This window comes from Nannospalax galili, unplaced genomic scaffold (genome assembly GCF_000622305.1).
Source record: "Nannospalax galili isolate Female #2095 unplaced genomic scaffold, S.galili_v1.0 scaffold854, whole genome shotgun sequence".
Classification (NCBI taxonomy): domain Eukaryota; kingdom Metazoa; phylum Chordata; class Mammalia; order Rodentia; family Spalacidae; genus Nannospalax; species Nannospalax galili.
The window spans coordinates 3,258,444-3,266,907 of NW_008334957.1; the positions used below are offsets into that span (position 1 = coordinate 3,258,444).

At 37.9% G+C, this 8,464-nt stretch overlaps 1 protein-coding gene across 1 annotated transcript in view; it reads left to right on the plus strand.

Annotated features, from left to right (window-relative positions):
• Nucleotides 1–8,464, plus strand: part of Ddx10 (DEAD-box helicase 10) — a 247,246-nt gene that overhangs the window by 176,758 nt on the left and 62,024 nt on the right. The window lies entirely within an intron of this gene.

Here is an 8,464-nt window from a genome sequence, read left to right on the forward strand (position 1 = left end):
GCCTGCATATATGTAAGTGCACCTGTGTCATGCAATGCCTGCAGAGGTCAGAAGAGGTCATATTCCCTGGAATTGTGGTTTACGGAGGGCTGTAAGGCACTATGTGGGTGCTGGGTATCAAACCTGGGTCATCTGTAAGACTAATCAGTGCTCTTAACTACTAAGCCATCTCTCTAGCCCTCAGTACTTTTAGTTTTATCCTCTAGAAAATAGTTACCAACCAGTAGTTTGATTATAGTCTCCTTTCCCCTTGCCTCCATGGAGTTGGCTGTTAGGCTTTATGAGTGCCTCTAGGATGATTAGCTTTGTTCAATTTTTTTGTCATGGGTCAGTTTGGTGATTTGGGTACTTTAGATCTAAATTAAAGATGAGTAAGCACAGTGTGATCTTAATGGCAACACAGATACTTGATGTAAAACAATCTGGGAAAATAAACTTTATAAACTAAGTTTACTCTCCCTCCTCACAACACTTCTTTCTTCTTCTTGATCTTTTGACATAATTGTAGTTTAGATAGTATTGACTTTCAATTCAGCAGTATAGCTTGACCTTCTAAAAATTTTATTTATTTATTTATTTATTTTTATTTATTTATTTATTTATTTTTTTATTTATTTTTTTATTTTATTTATTTATTTATGTGTGTTTGTGCATCTGGTGGGGGATATGCTCTGTCATAGTGTGAGTTTGGAGGCCAGAGGACGACCTGGCAGAGTTGATTGTCTCCTTCCAACTTGTGGGTCCTATGGATTGAATTCAGGTCCTCAGGCTTGGTGGCAAGCACCTTTAACTGCTGAGCAGTCTTGGAAGCCACTATATAGACTTTTTGTCATTGTTGTTTTTTGAGGGGTTTTGAGATGGTTTATCTTATAGAAGAGTATCTTTCAAGATCAAACCAATATTTAGGTATAAATACTGATTAAAAAAACTATTCACTTTCTTGTAGAGAACTGAGCAGCATCAAACATTTTCACTATGAATTATGGAAAAGAAAGAAAATTATAGCAAAAGTATCCTATGCACCGTAAACTAGAGTTGGGTTGGGTGAGGTAGTGGGTTTGATTCCCAGCACCACATGAAACAAATAACAAACTATAGTTCAAATTTCTGAAGAATCTTTGAAGTTACTGTTTTGCTTTCCTGTATAATCCTTCATGAAATAATGCTTGCTTAAAATCTGCCCCACCATCTGATTTTAAAAGATAATTGAATTTTTGGCTGTTCCATTCAACGTAAGAACTTAAAGAAAAATGTATTTTGATAATAGTGCACAAAAGTATTCTCAGAGGAAAGAATTCAGGGTCATATGCCTTGCTTTTTCTGGACTTGTGATAAGACTTTGAATGAATCATCTAAAATTTCAGTCTTCAACATTTCCTCGTTTATTTTTAAAATGTGGACTTCATATCTAAAATTCTGTGATTCAGTAATGTCTTTCTCCATTCACTAATCTTTTTGGTCTTACCATTTCAAATGATAATTTTCATTAAATTCCTTCGACGTTGATATTAAAGATCAGGAGGGCCTATATGGTAATATTTCCCCCTCCGCCTATGTTCTTGCTGCTCAAGGACAATTGTACTCGTTTCCATTACAGCTTGAGTTATAGCTGAACAGATTGCTAATTATGTATGGTTGGAATATCAAGGAAGAGAAAAGATATGTTTTCCTACTACATGTTCTCTATGTGAATGATAAGAATAGTGGTAGTATTTTAAACCCTTATTTTCTTCATAATATACTAATTCTGAATTAACAGGATTGATTAATTAACAGGATAAGCAACAGCCCCCCCGCCCCCATCCCAAGAAGTCTGTAATGGAATGAAATTCCCAGTATTATATGGGCAGATTTCATCTTTACTTCCAGAAAAGACAGACTTGGAGAAATAAATTTGTAGTTTTTCACCCCATCACACTTTCTTCAAGCTTGCCTTATCATAGAATGTTATCAAAAAACACTGAAGAAATGAATGGACCTAGGATGTTGTTTTAACTCTGTGTTAATAGGCAGTGACAGTGAAGTTAAGGATGATCCAAGCCATGCCCTGTCCCCATTTTTTTTTTAAAACTCTTTAGTGTGCTAGAAAGAGATTGACCTAAATTATCTTGGGGAACGATTGTACTGCTAACATTAAAAATACTGTTTTTGAAGCTGGGTGTAGTGGCACACACCTTTAGTCCCCACAGAGACAGTGGATCTCTGTGAGATCAAAGCTAACCTCGTCTATATGATAAGTTCCAAGACAGCTGGGGCTACAGGGAGACCTTGTTATAGAAAAACAACAAAAATTTTTTGAGACTGTCATGTATGAATATCATATTTATATAGTTTCCACCCTTCCCTTTCCCCCTCCAGTCTCCTACACACCCAGTCTCAATTTTGTGACCTCTTTTATTATTGCATACATATACATACACATACACATACTTAAACATAGACATATAATCTACTGTGTTCACTATTTCTTGTAGTATTAGAATGCTAACATTTAAAAAATATTTTATTCTTAAGGCCGTTTGAGGATCTGTTCCTCAGGGGTCACATGGGCTTGGGAGGAGTCCCTGGCTTCTTTGTTTTACCAGTTCCACCTATGTGAAGATAAGTCAGAGGTCCTACTCGACCATGGCTGGCTTTGCTTGGAAGCATGGAGGAAATGATTCTTCTGTGTTGTCCCTCCTCTTTGTAGACTGGACACTGGTTCAAGTCCATCTCGTGGGGTCTCCTTGGCCTCCTTGATCAAGAGGACAGGTGACCCACCTTTATGTCCCTCTGACGAAATTAGTATATTTACTTAAGAGTAAAAATAAATTGGTTTATCTGGGCCAACTGTATGGCCTTAAACACCCAAAAGGAAAGTATAGCCAAAGATTAAAGGGGCCAGTATAATTTTTTAAGAGTCCATATGTATAGCTAAAGGCTATATAACAAGCAACAGTGCCAGATAGGAGACGCTTCTTTGGAGTTGTTGGCCAGGGTGGCCAAAGGGACTCCCAGATAGTAGCCCAGCATAGAACTGGGAAAATGAACAGCAGACCCCAATCTTATCTAAAGGAATATTGACAACCGATCGCTGCTAGATGAGGAACAGCTGACCCTCCTAAAACAAAGACCTCTAGATAGGTTGACTAGATTCACCAGGTGGACAAGTGGTGGGGAAAGGCTGGGGGTGCCGACAACACAGCAGACAATAGCAGGGATAACAGAGTATAAGGGCTGTGGTCGGGGGAGGGAGGCTATGGGAGGGTACAATCTAGGAAGTGGGTGTATAGTTGAGTAAGATGGTTTGGCATGGTCTTTGTGACACACACACACACACACACACACACACACACACACACACACTAACAGATTTAAAAAATGAATATATTTGAGGAGGAAGCATAAAAATTTGCGTCGTTAATTAGTAGAGGTGATAAATGTTACCATTGAAATCTACCTGATGACTTTATAGACATACACAGGTGCCAAGGATCCAAGTGCAACCGATTATGACTAGTAATAATCAGATACATATGGATTAGAGATGCATGCGCCAACATCTCAATGTTATTGGTGAAAATAATGAGTCTTTCTGTAAGAAATAGTGTATTTTAAAATGGAGATTTTTTTTTAAAGGTTAAAAACTCATTCAGTTTTGTGTTTTACAGGGCTTATACTGAGTTGAATATTGTATAACTATTAATTCAACAGCGAACCTAAAAATTTTATAACCACTTTTGAAAGAGATATATCTTTTCTCTGGAAACTGTTATTGAGTACATTAAAGCTGTAATGAAATGTTTCTTCTAAAAAAATAAAAATTTTAAAAAATGGGAAAAAATATTTTATTTATTATTTTTATTTTTTATGTATATGAGTGTATTGCCTGCATGTATGTAAGTGTACCCATGTCATGCAAACCTGTGGAGGTCAAAAGAGGGTGTCAGATCCTCTGGAACTGAAGTTACAGATGCTTGCTAGCTGCCGTGTGGGTGCTGGGAACCGAACCGAGGTCCTCTGCTCTTAAATGCCGAGCCATCTCCCTTGGCCCCTAGAATGCTAACATTTTTGAGCACTTGTAGAAATGTGCATTTGGATGAAGAAGGTTCTGCTGTTAGTACATTCCACTTTAAAATAAAGAAACCGAAGTCTGGAGTGACTAGTAATTTGCCTTAAAGTGAGTACCACCAATACCCAACCACCCACACACCCACCTCTAAAACTCACTATTTGAACATTTAAATACACTGCCTTCCAAATTAAGCAGTGTATGATTCTGTTAATTTCTAATAGTAAAGCCTCTATTTTAACAAACTCACAATCTCAACATATTGCCCATATCAGTTTCTAAGAGATTGAGTTAAGTAAATTATCTATAAGATACAGATTATCCCAGTGTGGTTTGTGACACTTATTGCTGTCTCTAAATAACATTAGTGCTCAAACTGAAGCACTCTGCTTGGTAAGTTGGACCACTCAAATATTGTAATACAGTTGAGAAGAAAAATTAGTGGGCAGTGTTTAGGTGGTATGCTAGTTTCATTCTGTTGCTGTGATAAACACTCTGACCGAAAACAACTTGTGGGAGGAAAGGATTTATTTCATGTTACAGGTTATATCATTAAAAGAAGTCAGGGCAGAACTAAAGCAAGAACTGGAAGCAGAAACCATAGAGGAATACTGCTTGCTGGCCCACTCTCAAGTCTCATACTTAGTGAACTTTCTTCATGGCCCAGGACTACCTGTCTAGGATTGGTGCTGTCTATAGTGGGCTGGGCCCTCCCACATCAGTTCACAGTTGAGAGAGTCCCCCATAGGCATGCCCACAGGTCAGTGTGATCTAGACACTTCCCCATTAAGGCTGTTTTCTTAGATGACTCTAGGCCCTGTTAGATTAACTGGGACAGGTGGTGAACTGCCAGAACTATGTGTGGAACTTACTTTCTTCTTGGACCTATTCTGGTAGGCCATGTAATCTACAGTGATTGTTTTTAAAGGTATACAAAAAATTGCTGAAAGAATCTGTCATATTATTACTAAGAAGATAATAGTAATCTGAGGCATTTTATGTTCTATCATATTGGTTCCTGTTTCTGTTCCCTTCCATCATTACCAGGAATCAATTGTCCCAACTATAGACCAATGCTCGTCTCTCTACTTGGCATCAGAATCCCATTCCCTTGCTTCAGCCAAGGACTGTGTTCCTGTGTTATCTAACATGCCTTCTCTAGGATCAATTTCTTCCTTGTTCTTGAATCTTTCTTAGCATTCATTCTCTCTTTCTCCCTGTTCTCCCACAGTCTCTTCCTAGGGTCTATGCTCTCTTGTTAGTTTTGCCATATGTATTGATTTTCTTTTATAGTAAAAAGCAGGCTCCAGGTCTCTTGTTAAAATTCATTGGATTGATTGGGCCAAAACCCTGAGATTTTCTTGAAAACATCAAGTTTATGGCTGCCTTTGGGTTTTACACTTGATACTTGGTTCTTCCCTCTAAAATGCTCATTCCCGAAATCTACATGTAGATCTGTTAGGAACAAGATCAAGTGCCAACCACTGACATAATGTTTTGAAATTTATTTATGACATACCAATTATGAGGAGGAAGAAGCCCAGAATCTCAGATCTGCTTCCTGGATTGTGTAGGCTTATGGGCATAATTTATGAGCAAGAAACAGAGTTGTCTGAATTACATGTTTCTTTATTTATGTATTTATTTTTAAATTTTTATGTGTATGAGTGTTTTTACCTATGTGTATGTAAGTGTACTTTCGTCTGTAGACCATAAAGAATATGTGTATGGAATCTCAAATTAAATTAAAGGGGATGGCAGTAATAGTAAATTCTAACATGAATGTATCCCTGGCATGGTTTATTTAGGCAAATGACTTCAATTACCTTCCTACTTACACATATTTGATATCTATGCCTCTAAGTTGAGTTTGTTTCTTCATTATGAAAAAACTAGTTACAGGCTAAGTAAAGATATACTGTCTTTTTCGTGGTGGTGGTGGTGGTGGTGGTGCTGGTGGTGGTGGTGGTGGTGCTGGTGGTGGTTTGGATCTTTTTATTTTTGACATAAGGTCTCACTATGTAGCTTTGGCTGACGTAGAACTCACTATGTGGATCAGGCTGACCTCGATCTCACAGAGATCTACCTGCTTCTGTCTCACTGTTGAGAATAAAGGTGTGTACCACAAAGCTTGGCTGTACTATCTTCTGAGGAAGCTGTTTTGCTTCCTCTAGACACTTGGAGTAGTTAATATCCCATTCTTCACTGTATAATGAGACTGATGTGCTGCTACCTATTGCACTAAATGGAGGCACTTCATCTTCACCATTTTATAATGCTTCCCTAACTTCAGTCTGCACACAGATACATGACAGGCTGCATAGCTGACCTTTATTCTTGACTAGGGTTTATGCCATAGAGTTCCTCTTTATGCTCCACAGCTCTTCACCAGTGAGGTTTGATGAGTATGTCACACTAGGAATACACTAGAAATGTGGTATACATACATGTTCTTACATTTGGCAAGATTTATCTTTGTTTGGCAGATTCTGCTTACCCTCTTTATTTTTTTTTAATGAAAGCTAACCAATAGGCCTTCATATTGTTCATCTCCATATGATCTCCTACAATAGTAGATAGTATAAGGTAGTGGTCAGAAGGCCAGGTCCCACCACTTAGGAGGCAGAGGCAGGCGGATCCCTCACAGATTGAGGACAGCGTGGTCTCCATAGTGAGTTCTAAGCTAGCTAGGGCTACATGGAGACTCTTGTCTCAAAATGAATGCCAGGTCAAAGCTAGAAACTTGATTTTTACTCCAGGCCTGGTTATTTAGCAGAAGTATGGCTTAAGGTAAGGCACTGAGTCCTGGGACTGAGGAATGTCTTAGTTGGTAAAGTACTTGTTGTGCAAGCATGAAGACCCAAGATCAGATAACCAGCATGCACATATAGAAAGCTAGGCATTAGGTTCAGTGGTTAGAGCACTGACTGTTCTTACAGAAGACCCAGGTTTGAATCCCAGCACCCAAATGCCAGCTACCAACTGTCCGTAATGTCAGTTTCAGGGGATCTGGTAGCCTCTTCTATCTTCCACAGTTGTTGCATGACATGGGTGCACCTTAACCTACATGCAGGCAATGCACACATACACATAAAATAAAAATAATAAAATAATTTTTAAAAAGCTGGGTGTAGCTGGAACAGGTAATGTGTGGAGGGTGATTACAGAGTATAGATCCCTGAAGCTTATTGGCCAGCAAGTCTAGCCAAGTCAGTGAGGTTAAGGTTCAGTGAGGGACCTTGTCTCAAAAATGAAAAGGTGAGGAGCTCTTGAGAAAATGGATGTCGGCTTCTGGTTTACATATGCACATACCTGTATTAACAAGTACCCCTCCCCCAACGTCTGTGTTCTGATTTCTTCGTTTGTAAAATAGAAATAAAGATCTGTCAAATAGGGTTGTCAGAGAATTGAACCTCATCAAAGTTAATGTGATAGGTAAGCTACATCAGTTATACAGCTATCTGAATTTTTATCTAGGGATCTTACAGTGTTTCTGTGTTATCTTCTTTAGAATCCATGCTTACATAATTTGTAGATGTCACAATGACAAGAGAATAAAGCTGAGTTTGTAGTGGCACATAACACATCTCTTTTTATCCAAGAGCTCATTATCCCAAAGTTTCGCTTAATTGAACTTACCACTGAAGTTTGAAAAATGAAGGTTTTAGTTGATTTATAAATTTAGTTAATTTATAAAACTCCAAAGCATAGCTGGCCATAGAATAAAATCCTAAATGATATCCCACATTATAATTTGAATTGAAGATGTGTGTGTGTGTGTGTGCGCGCGCGTGCGTGTGTGTAGAGCTTATTTAGTTAATACAGTAGCCATTCACCTGAGTGCATTTAGGATTGCTAGATAAATGTGTTTTGCCTGCATTTATGTAAGTGTACCACATTTGTGCAATGCCTGTGGAAGCCAGAAGAGGGTATCAAATTCCTTGAAATTAGAATTAGGGATTGTTACTAGCTACCGTGTAAATGCTGGAAACCAAATCTGGGTCCTCTGGAAGAGCAGCCAGTGCTCTTAAGCACTGAGCCATCTCTCTGAGCCCTTATAGCAGAGGTTTCTAAAACAATCAATTTTTTTTGTTTGTTTATTAGAAGAAGCATTTCATTACAACAGCATTAACCTATTCAATAACATTTTTCTGAGCTAGGGTACATCTCTTTCAAAATTGGCTGTATATTTTTAGGTTTACAGATGAATTATTAGGCTTGTACAATCTTTTACTCATTATAGACTCTATAAGACATAAAATTAAATGAGTTTTTAACATTTAAAAAAGATCTCCACTTCATTGTTAAAATACACAGTTTCATACAGAAAAATTCATTTTAAGGCAATTGACATTGAGACGTTTTCACATGCATTTCTAATCTCTATATACATGACTATCACTGGTCACAGTC